Below are 16,181 nucleotides of genomic sequence, written 5' to 3'. Positions count from 1 at the left end.
CAAGCAATATGCTTTTTCTAAAAAATGTATTTTGATGAAGCTATCACAGCACGAGCAAATGTCAGCCCACAAAGACAAACACAAACAGAAAATACAACTGGTTAGTGATAAACCTGGGTTTAGGGTTTATTGTAGTAAATAAAACATTGGACTTTTCCTTTTAGGATCTTGCTTCATGCACTTTCTGCTCCTCAGTGGACCCAACACATTCAGCATAGGACCAATTTCAAATGAAATCTGGCACCAGGAAAGCACTCTTTGCTTGGCATATTTGGCACAAAAGGAGAAGAAAAGCATTTTAAACAAAGTGCATTAACAGCCATCATGAACGGGGACCCCTTGTCTCCCCAAGTCAAGCATAACAGCTCAATACCAAGACAGCACATTGGGCAAGGGTCTGGCCCTGCTGTCTTACAAACAACCTTATGTTGCTGTTGTATTGATAAAAGGCTGGATTGTGCCTTTGGTGCCCCTCTGCCATTTTCTGAGCTCATCAGAGCAAAGTGAGATAAAAGGGGAGCAAAAACAGGGGCAGGAGTCGGGACGTGTTTCTTTTACTTCCATATAGATCTGGGGTGCTCAGCTCTTGGAGGATGCTGAGGAGACAAGGTGTATAAAGATCACAATAGATGGGATCCCAAGCAGTTCATGTCTGGTAGCATACTGTGTCATATCACGTCACATAGCTGCATCATTTACCCATCCTGCTAATTCACAAAAGACAACGTGCACGAATCTTCTTTGGGACACACACTTCTCACTGAACCTTCACAAAGGACCTCATGAAATTTATTCCTCAGTATTTGTTTCAATGAGGCAATAATGAAACAAGCCAAACATTATCCTACGCATTATAGAAAGACTCAACCCACAGTACCTCCAGCACTTGGATGTGTGCACTCAACATGGCACCGGGGGACTGGGTGCTCAGTGAAACTACACAGCCAGGTGCTCAGGAGCTCTTCTGTATCGTGACTGTGATAAATTCTGAGAGCATATCTAATAAAGTATAAAGGCAGCACTAAAATCTAAACAGACAGATAAAAAAACTCCAACATATCTGCCTGAAATAATTTACCAGTCGTTACAGAGAGCATCAAAAGAGAAAAACAAAACTAAGAAGGAGCACAATAAATGAGAAACAAAGGAAGAAAGTAAGAGGAAAAAAAAAAAAAAAAAAGAAAAAAAGGAGAAAAAAATACAAAAGGAGAAGAAAAAAAAAATGCTCACAGTTACTCTCTTTTGCTGTCCTGGTTTGTTTGTTTTGGTCGCTGAATAATGCTTGATTGCTCTCATGATGCTGTTGGCCAGGATAATCAATTGTCTTTGTTGCTTCTATGAGTTTTTCATGTTAAACAGTAAAAAGATGATACTAGAGAGAGGGGAAATATTTTTAAATTTGGAGAAAAAATGTAATTAAAAATAAGGTGATTGCAACATCCTGAAAATTAGCTCGGCTTTGCAATCTCTTTGTGGATTCCCAGCACCTGCATTCCTTTCACATGATCTCACAACACACGTTTTTATAAACAAACTTTAGGTCAAATCTGACTGTTCTGCCCACTCACAAAATCAACAGATACCACAGAATCCAAAGCTTTCAATTTAGTTTTACATGAAAGCATGGATCAGAAACATTTTCCTGCTCTCGAGATTTAAATGGGGTCAAATGAAGCTTCAGGTTTTCTCCTTTCAGGTGAGTTTAATGTCAGCGGTGAAGTCCCCACCTCACTGTAAATTGGGCATTCAAGCCCCACACTGTGGCAGGAGTTAAAATATTTACAGCTACTTTAAAAGTCAGGGTTCACATATACTTAAGAGATGCTTTGAATCAGAGTAAGTGTGAAGACACGGAAGGTGTTCCCACTTTGCATGGCATCGTGTCCTGTGGTTCTCAGCCTACAGTTGGTTGAAGTATTCAGCAAAACCGGTCTGTGGGTAGGAAGGGGCAGAAATAATTCACACTGGGGAATAATTCAGAGTCCTTTCAGGCATACACAGCAATGGCCAACAAGTCCTTGTGTGACAAACACAGGGATGCTCTAAATCAGTACTGCCTCGGTGAAGATGTAATTCATGCAGATTGGGGATGGGCAGTGTTCTTGTTTGAAAATTTAATTTTATAGATGTTGTAAAATTCTATATATAAAATTTCCAATGCGTGGCATACATTAAGAGATTTCAAACACATGTTGTGTTTATTCTATTGTGCAGCCCATTGTTTTACATTCTTCAGTGGTTACTAAATCTGCAGGAAAGGTGACATAAACCAATTTAGAAAATACAGTTTGACTACAAATCTTACTTCTCCTCTGAACATTTTTACCAGCCCACCACACTGCTTTGCCTGACCGTTCCTCACTACCTCCAAGCCCCAGTTCAGAAATCTGAATCTTTTCAAATGGTGTTTTTGCAGGGCTTGCAGCCCTTAATCTCACATTTCGTCTTCTGTGGACACAGATACACTCTGAATTGAGCCACAGCTCTGCAGGGATTTGTGAACTCATGTTTTATACTGATTAATAAATATTTCGGACCAAAAAAACCCACCCCAGTGATGAACCCCTTTCAGGAACATGTTCTTTTTTTTTTTTTTTTTTTTTTTTGGACATTTCTTCAGCAAGAAAACTCTAATTTATAAAGGTTATTATTCCAGTCCTGCTCAGGTTCAGTGAATGCTTATATCGAGTTCGGTCGTACTTTGATATGGAAATTGTAAAGGAATGGCTTGTTTAAAGGAAACTGCACACATGCCTCTAAGTTACCTCACCTTTGAAAGGATAAATATTTGGAAAGTTTCCCATCCCCATCTGCACAGCAGCAATATATAATTAGCAGCTCTCAGCTATAAACTCTTTTCTGGGACAGAAGTACACACAAACTGATCATCTGCTTAAAGAAATGAATGAACCCAAGGAAATAAGAGGCTTACTGAGACCAGGCTTCAGATTTAGGGGCTCTGGTTCTGCTACAATCAGATGTTGTAAAAATTGACACAACTGAGACAAACACCTTAAGGTTAAAAAATCCCCTGGCCACAAAAATAAGGCCGATGGGCAATTCTCTGTTTAACTTCACATTCTCACCAAAACTCTCCAGATTTCGCTCAAAATATTTTAATAGAATGCTGCTTAAAATGACAAAAATAAAATGGGGAAATGCGTGCACATTTATAGACAGAAGTGGAAAGTACAGGTTTTACAGAAAAAAAAAAAACATTCAGTAAGTGGTTACATAAGAAAACAAATCTTGTTGCCATCTTACTTTGCTCTGCAAAACGAGCAGCTGATCCCTTCTGGGCCCTGGGTGAGCAGCGGGCACATGGGCATCTAAGGAAGGAAGAGTTGCATCTGATTTAGTGGTGTCCCGAGCAGCAGCACCAAGCTACATTCTGTTAACAAAAATACATATTCTCTAATTAGAAAAGCACAAGCTTTTTTTTTTCCTGGAGGCAACAACATCACTGCAAGCGGTTCAGGTAAAAATAAAAGCGCATAAAAATGCTTTTGCCCAATAAATCAGTGCTGAATGTGAGCCATAGCCATGACACTCTGACATCAAGTCAGGATTTTCTTAAACGTACCCTTTGAAACAGAGTAAGGTGATTTTTTTTAAAATATAGAAGTAAATAAATCTATTTTCAACCCCTTTCCTAAAATGTATGGAATATTTTGGAGTTTGACTCTTCACTCAGGGGCACTGACCACAGCCTGCCATAATCATAACCATAACCATAACCCCACATGAAGTGGTTGTTTTATTTTTTTGCAAAACTCTTAAAACCCTACAAAATAAGCCCAGTTCTTTCTGTGACCAAAAAGGAGCTGCACAGTGTCACGGTCCCATCACCAGAATGTGGCTAAGGAGCCACTGAGGTGTTCCCAACCCCACTGCTGCTGCCCCTTGTCTTGGCCATGGCTCGGCCCCAAGCACGTTGTGACTGTGGAAACATATAACTGCGCTCACAAACACACAAAGCACCCCGCATCTCTCCCGTGGGGCTCAGGTTAGGGCTCACATTCATGTTTCTGTGTCATTCTCCCATCACGTTGCTACACTTAAAATCTATTTTTTAAAATAAAACTTGAGATTTTCAAACAAGAAGCCTTACAGCCCAGTTGTTTCATAAGAGCCGCCAACATGGAGCCTTTAGACCCTGGTAGCGCTCTTCGAAAACCGTTTCCACCAGCTTCTATTGCAGGGCAGGGGTCCCTAGCATAATCTCCCTATGAACTGCTCTCGTTCTGAGCAGCACAGTGAGAAAAACGTGACAAAATGTGTAATTCCAGAGCCCTTCGGCCCCTCTAAATCACAGCTTCGCCCCCCATACACTCCCTTTCTTTCCCATAATCGTGCAGATGGCATTAAGGTAAATGGTGGCTGGTTTAATGGCAGTTTAATATTCTGCACATACACATAGCAGACATTTTAGCTGCTTTTAATTGATGTAGCTGCGAGCTTTGTTAAGCTCTCCAGGAGAGTGGTTCTTGCTGGGAATGAGCCTCCTAGAAAGTATCACTTTGCAAAAACACAATAGTTTGGGTGGTAATTGTGCAGAAAGAGACTTCTATATTTCCTTGCGGCTGAATGAGAGCGTTTTGTTTCACTTTTGTATAACCCAGCCTTGGGTGCCCAAATCATATTCAAACTTTCCAAACAGCTACATAAAGAAATACACGGGTTGTCACTTGTTGGATAAAATGGGGACTGGAAAATTTCAGTCCAACAGCACATTTTTATAGATGTTAGCATAGTAAAAAATAATAGTAATAAAAAATAAAAAGGTAGCAGAAGTGCTGATGTTACTTAAACATCTTTAAGACCCCTTCCAACTCAACCTGTTCTACAATTGTATGATTCTATGATTCTTTCAGCACTCCTGAGCGATGCAGTATTAAATTATTTTCCATGTGTAAATCAGTCGGCCACGGCCTGCACATCAGCACAAGGCTTTGCCGGTGCTTGGCCTCCTATGGGTTGGCCCCATGGCCGGGCAGGGCTCACAGCCACCACGGACAGAGGCACTCCGAGCCAGGACAGAACCAGGAATGCCAGTTAGACTAATTTTAAATAAGCAATGGAAATTTGAGGGGTGAAGGATGAAAACAAAGCTCAATTATTCCATTGGTCCAAGTGGCCTCACGCTTTCCGTCCCAGGGAGAAATAAAGGCAATCTCCTCAAAAATGAACTTTTTGGTTTTTGAGCTGGGAAGGAGCACGGCGGATCTGAAGGTGTGTCTCAGCAGGTGCTGCCTACACGTCTGGCACGCAGACTTTTTGCTTGATCAAAGAATACATGACAGAAAACGGATCCCTGCTTGTAAATATCAAACGATTTGATCTTTCTAAAAGACTTTATTGAAGTTTGCTGCTTTTTAATGAAACGCGAAGCATCCACCTACGTCTGCCATACAGAAAGGTCTGGGAGGATGTTAGAATAAACCAAGCGCTACCCATGACTTATGGATAAGGGTTTCTCCTCATACATGCATACGGCTTCCAAGGAAACTGCATCCCTCATTATTTTCCTATCTCACAGCATAAAGAGGATTTGATTACGGCAATATTAATAACTCCGCAGTGGGCACAAGAAATAAGCCATGCTCACCTACGCAGCTTTTTAAAGCAAATTAAAAGCATCACAAGGAAATGAATACATCATACATCGCTGACTTTTTTTTTTCCCCTTGCATTATGGTGAAATCCACAGCATCAAAATCTGCGACTGGCCCACGGAGGGGTTTTATCCACAATTCCTGTCGCTTAGTATGATAATTCACCAAAAAAAAGTTTCAGATGGCATTCTGGCCGAGCGCGCGGAGCTCTGAATCAAAGGAACCAATAATTTACAGCCGGGCGATAAGAGAGCGATATTGCTTTCATAGGACGTATTAATGAAAATTGCCATTGTGAGGCAGATAAGGCTTAATAACAGCGCTCTCATTGTGCTCTGCGAGCTGGGCGCGCTGTGCGGTGGATGCGGAGCTCGGTGCTGGCGCTCAGCCCGACACCACTCCCAGTGCCACCAGAGCCCTCGTTTGCTTTCCCTGGCAAAGCCTGGGCAGGCATTGCTGCTCCTCCAGGTATCCCTGCACCCGAGCACACAGCCCTCCTGCTGCCTTGCTTATTGTGCAGTTTAATACTTTTATTTTCACTCCAGGTATCAGTTTAAAAAATGGTTATGACTTTTTAGAGCCTGTTTATCCTCCGGTATACTGCATTTTGTAAATGGGCAATGGGATGGCATGGGAAGGGAGCTTTAATTTCTTGCCCTTGTTTATTTTTCCTGGGTGTCTCAGTGTTCATGTTCTGCAAGCATTGCACCACTGAGGGCTTACACTACTCAATGGCCATGCATCCATCTTTGCCCATGGCCCAGAGAAGGAATGGAGCTGCTCGTACGGGTGCAGTCTGAAGGAATTGGCCCATGGTGTGAGCACGGCCAAAAGGGAACCAGGCTTTAAACCTAAAATGGGACTTCAAATGGGAAAAGAAGCTTTCAAGCAGCACGTCCATGAAAAATAAATTCGGAAGGAAAAAAAAAAATTCAGAAAGTGTGATCTATGATATCATTATTTGATGCGCATCCTTAGCGAGCGCTTTTGTAGCATTACCAAAGATGCATAAAAGTGCAAACTGTTCCCCAAAGCAGTAACAGTGTGGCCAAGGGAAAGGCTCTACCCTGCTCTGCTCTCAGAAAATGCTCACCCACAGATGGTGAGCCCTGCCACACACGCAGCTGCATTTTGCCTACAAAGTTTTGCTCCCAGGATTGGTGCGTCCATGTTGGACTGCATGTCGCTGCTCAGCGTGCAGGGAGCTGCTCCATAAGGACACACAGGGCAAATGAGAGATGTTTTTAAAACATGAAAACTGTCCAGAAAAGTGTATTTTCTACAGATATATGTAGATTCCAATGGTAACTCGGTGTCCTTGAAGAGCTTTCCAGCACTCTGGGCTATGCTGTTCCAATAAGCACTACAAATGTTCTGGTGCTTCAAAGTGCTCCAACTCATTTCTGTGAGTGCCGTCTTGGAGCTCGTTTGTGGGCCACATTTATCACATCACCAACAATTATCACAGCCCTTAAATGCCCCAAAAACACACACCAATATTTACAGGAGTTGATTCTGGGATCAATACGTCCGTGAATATTCTATCACTAAAGGCAGCACATTGAGAAGGGGTAATGCAACTTCATTTATAGCCTGAAAGCACTTTTAGTAGCTTAAGCGACGTGCTTCCAGCTTGAGGACTGAATGTAAAAGTTACAAACAAAACCACATCGAAAGACTAAAGCCAAGGGCAACAAACAGTGGAATGAGAGAAGCATTGTAAGGAGCTGAAATTAATTTCTGACAGCCTTCTCCCAGTCTGCCAGCATTTAAAAGAGGCCTTGCTCATCTGGATGCTGCACTTTACGGCAATTTCTGAACCCGTTTGCCCTACAGCTCGGGCAGAGCAGTGCTGAGTGTGACTCTGCACCACTGTGCTCCTCTGCTCACAGCTCTGCAACAAACCAGGAGGATCATCCCCAGCCCTCTGCTGCTTTCATTCCTGGCTTTGCAACAACAGCACAGACACATAGGGAACAACGCTCACACGGTGCCAGGAGGTAAAACACACCACGTTCGCTGCGATGCTAAAATTACACTGCATTAATATGCACGAAAAAAAAACTAAGAATGGAGGTTAAACCTTCAGAAAGGACCGTTTCTTAAAAGTCGTGTTGTGTCATTGCTTATTCACAACAGAACTCCTCCGGAGCGCTTTGCTGCACCAAAGCGGTACGCTGGGTTTGGAGAAAAAAAAAAAAAAAAAAAAAAAAAAAAAAAAAAAAAAAAGCCACGCTGCAGAGAGAGCACATGTTACATCAGACACAGTACCTGGTTTTTCACCGCACAGCTTGTCAGCTAGATAGTCTGCCTCTGGGGCGATAAGTGGGGATGGTGCGTCTTCAGGCTCCTCGAGCAGACTTTCGCCCTGCGAGAAGGAGAAAAGGAGGATGCTCACACTGGGGTTGTGTTTTCTGTGTGTGTGTGTTTTTTCTTTTTTTTTTTTTTGGGGGGGGGTGGGGGGTGGGGGGAGAGAGACAGCGGAGCCCAACAGCGTGCAGAGCATCACTTCAATGGGACTTCAAGACCACCACAATACATGGGGGGGGTCCCTTCCACCCGGCTGGGCACCCCCTGTTCACATCTGCAGTGGAAAAGGTGGCTGCTCCCGGTACAGCCCTGCTTGCATCCCAACACCACGCCAGGCTGGGGGATGCACAGCTCCTTTTGGGGACCCCTGAAGAAGGCTGTGCGTGTGCTAGGAGGGAACCCAGCAAAACAAAACAAAACAAAACCAAAAACAACACAAAATAACAGGGTAAAATAAAACGGGCCACGCAGAATTCATGCCCAGCACAAACGCAAGGCCCTGCGGGACCGCGCTGCGTTTTTCCAGGACAAACAAAAGCACTCCAGGCCGGAGGGCAGCGGGATTGCGGCCACACTACCATGGCTGAGCCCACATCAACCCAGGGCCGCATCTCATGCCGTCCTGCAGCCAACAGCACAGCAATCCCATCACAAACCCATCTGTGCTGGGGAGGGGGTGGGGGGAGAAAGCTGCAGAGCACCCTGCACCCGGGGCAGAAACGGCTGAGAAAATAGGTCTGCACACAGCGAGGCCTTGGGAAAAAAAAAAAAAAAAACATGACATTCCTCTCTCCTCCCATAACAGGTCCATAAATATTTGAAACTGCTTCAGCAGTAATTTGGGGTTTGGGCCAATGCTGATTCCCTGATTTCCTATACATAAATCAACAGAGATATTTGCTGGGCAGCGCTGAGTTGCATTTAATCGCGGGTAAAAATGCCCCCGGTAAAATGTAGTTCAGAACAGTTTAGGAAATTTGTAACGTGTAAACTGCGAGCAGCTGGCATAATCCACGGTTACTTCTGCAGTGACGTGCCTTTTGTAAACGCTTTATTCATATTTATGAAGCACTAAATAGATCCGAGCACGTCTCTAAACAACGTTATAAAGCATCTGACAAAACGCAGTGTTATCTCGGAGCGCTCAGCTTGTTCCTGCAAGCAGCCAACACGGCAGAGGTTAAAATATGGCAAGAATTCCAAACAATGCCCGATCCGCACGGGCTCCATCGGGATGTTACCACTGCACAGTTTTCACTTTAAAGCAAAGGTTACTCATTGCTTCCCTCGGCTTACCGCAGGCTGCAAAGGTTTGGAAGCGTCACATTACACTCTGAGTGTTTTAAGGCTGCCCAGGTTTTCTCTCTTCGCCTGGCAATGCTCGCCGGTGGGAGGCTCCGCTCGCGGCCGGCCGTCCTCTGTCCAGCATAGCGTTCTCAACCGCTCTGCTACGCTGCTCTTTGCACAGGAACCTAGTGGAGGCAAAGACTGATTTTTACCCCCGTCCTTCCATCCCCCGAACCCTACAGCCAGCACCCGGCCAGCCAGACGTCACCGACAGCCGGACCCAGCGCCCGCGTCCCGGCGTTGTGTCCCGCGACAGCCACGTTACATTACACCCATCATTGGCGAGGGGCTGCGGGGCCGGGGCCGCTCCACCTGCGGCCGTGCGCTGAGCCACGCGCCCGCTGCTCGACGGCGAGGCGGTGGGATCCCGGCCTTTGGGTCGCTCCGTCGTTTGGATGCAGCTGTTTAATACCTCCCGAGGGTTTTGCGGCGAAAATAATAGCTCCCCCAAGCTAACTTCTCTCCCAGGTTCTACTATTTCAGCTTTATTCCCGAACAGCTGCTCCGTGTCTTTGTCCGCATCCCGGCGCGGATTCGGCTTTCCCGACAAAACCGGACTCCCCGACCAAGCCGAGGGTCAAAGAGCGCCGCCCGCCCCCGGTACCGGAGCCGCCCCGGCCCGGCCCGCCCGGTGCCGCCGGTCAAGGTGCGGATCGCCGCGCTCCGGGTGCCCCGCGGAGGGGGCGGACCGGCCGCCAAGTGCACGGCGCGCCCGGCCCCCTCGCCACCCTCTGCTGATCAAAGCAGGAAGTTTTCATGACAACCGCAGTCAAAGGGCCTGCATCGCGAATGAACTCGATTTCGGCGATGTTGATATATCCCGGCTCCATTGTCTCTTTTCAGACACAGTATGAACCCTTCCGGTCTCAATGATTACATTACAGAAGCACTTTCACATGTGTGCTTCGTGGGCACAAAGGGTTTCCTTGCTTCACCACCATCTGGCCACAAATCAGATAAATAAAGGCAGGAGAATTAAAATTAAAGCTTAGGGTTTTTTTTTTCTTCTTCTTCTTTTCCTCTCTTCGTCTTCTTCTTGAAGCATTATGAAACCCCTCTCTCCCCCCGTCCCATTCGGGATGTGGAGGCGGCTTCTTAGGAGAGCTGGGAAAAGAGAAAAAGAAAAAAGGCTGTGAAGCAAATAGAAGCAAATAGAAGTGGGGGGGGGGGGGGGGGGGGGGGAAGGAAAAAAAAAAAAAAGAAGGAAAAGAAACAAAAAAGGGAAAACAGGGAAAAAAGAGGAAAAAAAGAAGGAGAAAAATGAAGGAAGGAAAGGAGGAAGGAAGGGAGAAAGGGAGAAAGGGAGAAAGGCAGAAAGGGAAAGGAAGGACGGAAGGATGGAAGGATGGAAGGACGGAAGGAAGGAAGGAAGGAAGGTAGGAAGGAAGGTAGGAAGGAAGGAAAGAAGAAGGAAAAGAAAGGAAGAAAGAAAAGGAAGGAAGGCTGGAAGGAAGGAAAGGAAGGAAGGAAAGGAAAGGAAGAAAGAAAGAAAGGAAGAAAGAAAGGAAGAAAGAAAGGAAGAAAGAAAGGAAGAAAGAAAGGAAGAAAGAAAGAAAGAAAGAAAGAAAGAAAGAAAGAAAGAAAGAAAGAAAGAAAGAAAGAAAGAAAGAAAGAAAGAAAGAAAGAAGGAAAGGAAGGAAGGAAGAGGAAGAGAAAGAAAGAAAGAGAAAGAGAAAGAGAAAGAGAAGGAGAAAGAAGGAGAAGGAGAGAAAGGGAAAGAGAAAGAATGGGAAAGAATGAAAGAAAGAAAGAAAGAAAGAGGAAAAGAAAGAAAAATAAAGAAGGAAAACAGTAAAAAGGAAAGAAGAAAGAAAAAAGGAGGATGAAAGGAAAAGAGTAAGAGAAAGAGAAGGAGAATAATGTTTATGATTCTATGATTTTGTGAAAAAAGGAGAAAAAAAAGAAGGAAGGAAGGGAGGCAGAAGGGAAGGAAGGAAGGAAAAGGAAGAATTAAAGAAAAAGGAAAGAGAAATAAGAGAAAAAAAAGAGAGAGAAAGAAAAAGAAAATAGAAGAAAAATGGAGACAAGAAGAAAAGAAAAAAAAGGAAAGAAAAAAATAGAAAAAAAAAAAAAAGGAAGCAAACAAACAAAAGAATATTTCAGTCTTTCACTCCCAAATCCATTTGTAGGGCAGCGTAACCTATTTTCCAGTAAAGATCCCGCAAACCACATTTTGCTATTAAAAGTCTGTTTCATCCACTGGGAAGCAAACACTTTGTGCAGCAAAACACCACATCCCCCTACGAGGAGGGCCGGGTGCTGCGGGTGGGAGCTGTGCTGCAAGTTGTGCTGCGAACCGAGCTGTGCCGTCCGGCCGCTGTGGGGATGGATGGGGCCGGCACCCCAACGGGGTGTGAGTGAGTTTAGCAAGTGAGAGCCCCGGCAAAAGCAGAAGGAAGGCTGTGCAGCCCTTACGACAGAAGGTGAGACTCAACCTCACAGTCTAATTTCAGCCCTGGCATCACTTCTATTGAGGTCAGTGTTGCTCCGGGAGGGATTTTTTTTTTTTTTTTTTTTTTTTTTTTTTTGCAATCTGATTGCTGTGGCGATGCGTTGCACTAAATTTAATCCCCCTTCTAAGCTACTGCTGCAACAGTAACTTTCGTGAGATGAGGGGGGAAAGCACTTTTTTTTAGTGCCCTCCGTTCTTAACATGTAGAGAAACACTGTACCATAGGAAGAAGGGTTTCACCCTTTAACTCCTAAAAAGGAAAGGGTTTTCCATGTCGGTATTCCAAGCGATATTCAGGTGTGCAGCACAGCCCTCAGCCCTTCTCTGGCGTCCCATCCACTCTTGGCCGAGGCCCACACATGTCCAAACACAGGGCGTGCACTTAGCCGTGTGCAGGGAAATGAAGTGCCAAGCCCTTCGAAAAAAGCTTCAAATGTCTGAAAAAAAGAAATGAATGAGCCCTCACAGTGCGTATTTACAGAAATGATGAAGCTATGTGTGCTTCCTTCTGGGGGCACGAGAAAGTTTTTGCACCAACTGCTACGTGCTAGGGCTCAGGCAGAGCTCATCTTGCATTTACCCCCAGATTTGGGTTTGGGATGCATCCCGTACTGCCCTAATAAAAAGTGTTGTAGTGATACACACTGGGACTAATAAAAACTTGGAGCACGACTTGCCAGCAGTTGGATTTGCTCATTTTTCATTTCTCTTTTCTGAGGTTTTCGTTGGCTGTGGGATCCCTGAATAAACTTTCTCCCTCCCTGTTTGTTGGGAGGCAGACTCCGATCGTTAGCGACTGTTATTCTGTCGGTGCGCTCCTTGCAAACCCGCTGCCAGTGCAACCTCCTGATTTCTGCTGGCTGTTTGTCGGGCTTTGCCTTGCGAGTTTTCTGCAGAAATAAACGCAGTTGGGATTGAAAGGCGTTGGGGCTGAGCCGTGCTCTGCCCGGCCGTGCGGGGCTCCACACAGTTGAGAGTCCCCTTTCTGAAAGTGTTTTAATAGTAAGAGAGGAATAAGTATTTGGACAAGTGGTGGAAAACTAAAGCCTTTCTTTCTATACTGTGAAGATTTTGAATAGTACTTGTCAATAAAGCAACTCCTATTGTAATCGTACCGGAGACATGGGCCTCCACCCCGAAAAAGCTGTCTCAGAGATACTAACCTCATTAAAATATGAATGAAAAGGCAGCCATCATTGTAATGGGAGAAAACCATTTACTCTGCAACAAACTTTATCTGCTATCTTTTGTAAAGATAGAAATACGATGCCGAGCAGATTTCTCGTTATGTTTGGTGAGGAGCTTGACGGGAAGGCAATTTATTGTAAGTTTTCTACCAAGTGGCAAAATCAGATCCCCATGTCCCTGCTTTTTCCACTGGGCATTTCAAAATTGGGAGAACCTTTGGCGCATCTGAAATCTTTAAAGAGATAGAGGGAGAGAAAAAAAAAAAGCAGGCTTTGTTTCTGCTGGCCTTTTCCTGAGGTCTGAGGAAACTTTGCCATCCAGTTTTGCTTTTCTAGAATATCTCATCTGATTTTGAAACAAAACAAGAGAATTAATTACAGAGCGCCGTGACAACACCGTAATAACAGTCAATTATAGGGTGCCCGAATGCCTGTTCATTACTGTGTCTCTGTTAATCTAGCCCTAAATTTCTTCCTTGATAGATACCGCGACCAGCCGAGAATACAATCATGTTACAAAGCGCAGTGAGAAATATACAAAATGTAACTGCAGGAAGTGGGCAGTTTCCAAATAACCAAGCTGTCAATCAGCCGTTTGTCAAAACAATTCGCCATATCTGGTCATTTTGTAAGGGTACAGCCGGGCGCGGGGTGGGTAACAGGGGAGGCTTGATGTGGAAATAGAAATTGTTTCATAGACTTTTAAAGTAAGTCTTCTAAAATGTTTCCTGTAGTTTAATCATTGTCTTTTCATCCACAAAAGTGTTCCAATCGTTTTTGATATTAGTTAAAAGTCAATATTTAGAAGCGAACGTTCAAACCTCCTTTGCTCTAGGCTAAAACAGGAGCAACATGAATGCTGAGCCGCTCGAAAGGCTGATGGGATATATAATTAGCTATTATGTTAATTGAATCCATTGTGAGTTTGTTGTATGAGATTTCTTCATATAATATGCAAATCGCTTCGAAGGTTTAGTTTTATTAGACAATATAATTAGAAATCTTCTAAAGGAGTGAATCCTAATGAGGCGTAATAAAGCTTTGTAAAATATCTGTTTGCTGTGTGAGCAGACCACCTGGGCTTAATCAATAACGGGAACTTCATTCTGTGCCAGCCCCTTCTACAGAAAGTTGAAGAATTTACCTTTCCAGCTCCGTTCATAAATGTTTTTATATTCAGAGTAAGAGAGTTTGTTCTGGTGAGGAAGGAGGTGAAATTCTGGTCGTCTGAGGGGAAAATAAACAATTCGAATTCTGCTTATTTAAAATAAAATAGAAATGATTAAAAAAAAAAAAAAAAACAAAAACAACAACAAAAACCCCAACCTCGCAGCTGTAGTGGAGATGCTTGAAGTGAAATGTTCCGTGAGCAAAGTTAGCCGTTGCTCGTGCTATTAAACGCCAGATTCAAGCAGATGTACATACTTTAGCTTCTGCAGTGTAACTAATCGGCGTAACTTCACTTTTAGTGAGATAGCCCGACATGTTAATAGGTGGAATTGAGCGCTCTCTTATAAAGGAAGAAATTCACACCAGGGTATTCCGGAGCTAGTTCCAAATTCCACACTCACATTCCTCTTGCTTTAAGACCACCACCAAAGACAAAGCTGAAACTATTTCAGCTAATGCCAGAATGCCAAAAATGTGTAATCTCTTGCCTGATTTGGCTTGTTCGCACTTTCGGCAGTGCCAAAACTCTACCAGACAGCTCTTCGTATTAATTGAACATACTAAGGGTGGTAGATTTTGTGTCGGTGGAGGAAATCTTTGCATGCTTTCCCCCCCTCCAACAATAATCAGCAGAAACGTATTAATAAGCTGCCCCGACCTCTGTCCCCTCCTTTGTTCTGTGCCCGCAGAACCGAAAATACTTCCTCCGGCAAACCCACGCCTAAAGAAGGCGGTGTTGGGAACGCCATGCAAATGCAGACTGCCTGCTGTGGTTTAGAATACAGCCATCGTACCTGGGTCTCAGAGGAGACCGCACTGAGAAAGTGTATGTCTAGAGTTCATTAACACCTCCTGGATCCATTCACTTAAAATCTGCAGCTCTTTGTCGGAACAATACAAGGATGACATCACATGCATCATCTCCAGCTGAAAAATCACTTGGTTTATTTTCCTGAATTCTCCTCTGAACTGCTCAGAAGTTGCTTACAGTCTCTCAGAAACTTCCCCCTCCTTGGGGAAGCCATCAGTCAGGCCAAGCCAACCATCCTCTCAAAATGCATGCTTCCTTTGCACCCTGGTTTTTAATTTCTTCCTTAGGTTCAAAGTGTCTCAAGAAAGCAGCCAGGAGCTGCCTTCGGAAGTCAGGGCTGTGCCCTGGAGAATTCGTGCCAGAAGAGGATGTTACCTGCTTGCTTTTCCTGCTCTCCTCTGCTGACCCCCTAAGGGAACAAAGCTGTATGGATTCTGCCTAATGTTAATTAAATCACTCTGTTAATGAGAAGTAAGGTGCATTAGCAACAAACAAACAAAGGGCTGTATTCAGCCCTTGGAGTCAAATCCTGACCAGATGCAAAAAGGATGCAAAAGAAGCAAGGAGAGAGAAATCAGGAACAACTCATTTACGGCTTTAAGTCTCAATCAAATGAGAGAAAATATGAAGAAAAAATATTTTTTATTCTCTGCTGCGCTTGAGGAGACTTAACCTGATGCCCACAGCTGGGTTGTAATCTTATGACTGCTGCACAGGTTTTTGTTGGCACGGACTGGGCCTGGGGCAACTCTTTGCTGGGGACAGCTGGGAAGAAGGGTGAGCAGGGTGAGGTGTCAGATGGGCTGAGCACCCTGTTTGAGGGTGTTGGATGGATGTCATTGCTCACCTAGAATTCTTGGTGCTAGAGAGCAGTGCAAGAACCCCACTTTGGGTTGAGTTTGGTGCATCCCAGAGCTGGACATGAACGTTGTCAGGCACGGAGGCATCACCAGCCCTGCTGCCATCAGCTGTGACCTTAAAGATCTCTGTTCTATCCTAAGGATTGGAGCAGTGGAAAGGAATGCTATTCCCTCGTGTTCAGCATAAAGCAGCAAGTCCTTCTCATTGCTCTATGAAAGTCATAATTTTAAAAAAGCAACATGTCTGCTGAGGAACAGGCTGGGACTGCAGCCCAGGAAATAACACTGATAAAAGAAAAACCCACTGGAAATTTTTAACTAGTCTTATAATAGCAATAGATAAGGTTTCCTAATCTATTGACATGTCGGTGCTTCATAGATCTCCTCTCTAAGAGCTCAGAATTTCTCAGAAGTCTTCTGCCTTCCTCC

The 16,181-nt window shown here is 44.4% G+C and overlaps 1 long non-coding RNA gene across 1 annotated transcript; it reads right to left on the bottom strand.

The window, feature by feature from the left end:
• Positions 1–3,261: 3,261 nt before the first annotated feature.
• Positions 3,262–9,938, bottom strand: LOC149917586 (uncharacterized). The gene is made up of 4 exons (XR_016467556.1): positions 9,585–9,938; positions 9,222–9,397; positions 7,887–7,983; positions 3,262–3,391 (listed from the first exon to the last, which is right to left on the bottom strand). It is a non-coding gene; the product is annotated as an uncharacterized LOC149917586 (long non-coding RNA).
• Between the last annotated feature and the right edge of the window lie 6,243 nt (positions 9,939–16,181).

Source organism: Phasianus colchicus, chromosome 6 (genome assembly GCF_987193195.1).
Source record: "Phasianus colchicus chromosome 6, bPhaCol1.hap1.1, whole genome shotgun sequence".
NCBI lineage: Eukaryota > Metazoa > Chordata > Aves > Galliformes > Phasianidae > Phasianus > Phasianus colchicus.
The sequence above is the reverse complement of the archived record's forward strand: the minus strand, read 5'-3'. Positions and strand labels throughout refer to the sequence as shown.